This window comes from Neoarius graeffei, chromosome 13 (assembly GCF_027579695.1).
Source record: "Neoarius graeffei isolate fNeoGra1 chromosome 13, fNeoGra1.pri, whole genome shotgun sequence".
In the NCBI taxonomy this organism is placed as follows: Eukaryota; Metazoa; Chordata; class Actinopteri; order Siluriformes; family Ariidae; genus Neoarius; species Neoarius graeffei.
This window is the reverse complement of record NC_083581.1, coordinates 1,356,241-1,358,872: the sequence shown is the minus strand read 5'-3', so window position 1 is coordinate 1,358,872 and position 2,632 is coordinate 1,356,241. Positions and strand designations below refer to the sequence as shown.

The window sequence follows — 2,632 nt, the reverse complement described above, 5'->3', positions numbered from 1 at the left end:
GACACCAGTTTATAATAAAATCTATCAACACACACACACACACACACACACACACACACACACACACACAGAGGGAGTCACAGAGCGCTTACAGCAACACAAAGCAGTGGCTCAGTACTGAGAGGAGTCGTAATGTGTCTGTTATAATATGTTCAAAAGCTGTTACATAACACACACAGGACGTCGTCACCGCTATTCTACACGTCGTCACTGAATATTTACCCCTCGGGGGATTTATTCAGGGTTTTATATCGAAATATAAAACAATACACACACTCAGGCCATGATTATTGACACTTTATGAAGAAATGGTTAAAAATGACTGGATTGATAAATGTTGCATACACACAGTGATTAACAGGCTTCTCTCAGACATCTGGGGATTAATAATTATCTTTCGGCTCATAAAATCATTCTCCAACGACCAAATATAAGGTTGAGTTGAAATAAAAATGAACAAATTAGTAAATTGCATATAATAAAAAATCAAATATTTGAACACACTGCATGTTAATTCTGACCATTTTCATAAAGGTGCCAATAAATTTGGAATTGGTGATAGATAGATAGATAGATAGATAGATAGATAGATAGATAGATAGATAGATAGATGTTTATCTGTTCTTCTCCCCCATGTGACCCTCTCATGGAAAATTATTACTCGGTGATTTTTATGGTGACGCTGAACGGCATCACATGACCAGATTCAGGCAGCAGATTCACAAAACATTTAAAACAATGTGAAGGAAATAAAGAACAGAGCTCCGGATCAGGAACGCCAGCTCATTCCATACCGTGTGTGGGACTGAGTGCCATTCTCTCTCTCTCTCTCTCTCTCTCCCCTGTCCTCTCCCTCTTTCTCTCTCTCTGTCTCTCCCTCTCTCTCCCCTCTCTCCCTCTGCCTCTTTCTCCCTCTCTCTCCATCTCCCTCTCTTTCTGTCTCTCCCTCTCTCTCCCTGTCTCTCTCTCTGCCTCTCTCTCTCTCTCTCCCCCCCTGCCTCTTTCTCTCTCTGCCTCTCTCTCTCCTGCCTCTCTCTCTGCCTCTCTCTCTCCCTCTCTCTGTGTCTCTCCCTCTCTCTCTCCCCTCTCTCTCTGCCTCTCCCTCTCCCCACCTCTCTCTCTCCATGTCCCTGCCTCGCTCCCTGCCTCTCTCTCCCCTCTCTCCCCCCTGCCTCTCTCTGTGTCTCTGTCTCGCTCTCTGTCCCTGTCTCTCTCTCACTCTGTCCCCTCTCTCTCTTCTCTGTCCCTGTCTCTCTCTCTGTCCCTCCCTCTCTCTCTCTCTCCCTCTCTCTCCATGACCCTGTCTCTCTCTCTCTCCGCCCCTCTCTCTCTCCCTCTCTCCCCCTGCCTCTCTCTGTCTCTCTCTCTGTCCCTGTCTCTCTCTGTCCCTGTCTCTCTCTCTGTGTCTGTCTCTCTCTGTCCCTCTCTCCCTCTCCCTGTCTCTCTCTCTCTCTCCCTCCCCTCTCTCCCCTCTGTCCCTGTCTCTCTCTCTCTGTCCCTGTCTCTCTCTCTCTGTCCCTGTCTCTCTCTGTCCCTCTCTCTCTCCCCTGCCTCTCTCTGTCCCTCTCTCTCTCTGTCCCTGTCTCTCTCTCTGTCCCTCCCTCTCTCTGTCTCTCTCTCTCCCCGTCCCTGTCTCTCTCTCGGTGTTATTCTGCAGCCATTTCTACAGCTGAAACACACTGCAAAGCTCAAACGCGGCACTGAGGAATAAATAAAAAATCCCTCGTCTCTCTCTGTCTCTCTCTGTCTCTCTCTCTCTCTCTGTCTCTCTGTCTGTCTCTCTGTCTCTGTTCTCACCGTTTCTTCCGAGGAGAAACCCCATCCATTAAAAACACAGCGAGCGGAAGCGGAAACACACCGACACCGGTACAGAGACACATCTTACCGCGCAGCTCTCTCTCTCTCTCTCTCTCTCTCCCTCCGCCGCAGTGATCCCGGTCTAATCCGGTTCCTTACCGGGTAATCGCTGTTTCCTCTGCGGTCCGAAGCGCGCGCGGCTCCTCTCCGTCGCAGAGACGCTACAGAAGGTGACCCCGGGTTCGCGCGCGCGCGCCTTCTCTGCGTGCCTGCGTGAGTGTGTGTGTGTGACTGTGTGCGTGTGTGTGTGTATGTGTGTGTGTATGTGTGTGTGTGTCAGTGTGTGTGTGTGTGTGTGTGTGTGTGTGTCAGTGTGAGTGTGTGTGTATGAGAGAGTGTGTGTGTGTGTGTGTGTGTGTGTGTATCAGTGTGTGTGTGTCAGTGTGAGTATGTGTGTATCAGTGTGAGTGTGTGTGTGTGTGTGTGTATATCAGTGTGTGTGTGTGTGTGTGTGTGTGTGTGTGTGTGTGTGTGTGTATCAGTGTGTGTGTGTCAGTGTGAGTATGTGTGTATCAGTGTGAGTGTGTGTGTGTGTGTGTGTATATCAGTGTGTGTGTGTGTGTGTGTGTGTGTGTGTGTGTGTGTGTGTGTATCAGTGTGTGTGTGTGTGTGTGTGTGTGTGTGTGTGTGTGTGTCAGTGTGTGTATCAGTGTGTGTGTGTGTGTGTCAGTGTGTGTATCAGTGTGTGAGTGTGTGTGTGTGTGTGTGTGTCAGTGTGTGTATCAGTGTGTGTGTGTGTGTGTGTGTGTGTGTGTCAGTGTGTGTATCAGTGTGT

General features: G+C 49.2%; 1 protein-coding gene across 2 annotated transcripts in view; it reads right to left on the bottom strand.

Moving 5' to 3' along the window:
• LOC132896337 (protein kinase C and casein kinase substrate in neurons protein 1-like) overlaps positions 1–2,036 on the bottom strand; it is a 101,777-nt gene extending 99,741 nt beyond the window's left edge. Inside the window, exon 1 of one of the 2 annotated variants that reach the window (XM_060937092.1) lies at positions 1,957–2,036. The gene's annotated coding sequence lies outside the window, so the exon portion shown is untranslated. Of the gene's footprint in view, positions 1–1,885; positions 1,912–1,956 lie in introns of those variants that run through there. The other variant, XM_060937093.1, reaches the window with a different exon arrangement.
• Positions 2,037–2,632: the final 596 nt, after the last annotated feature.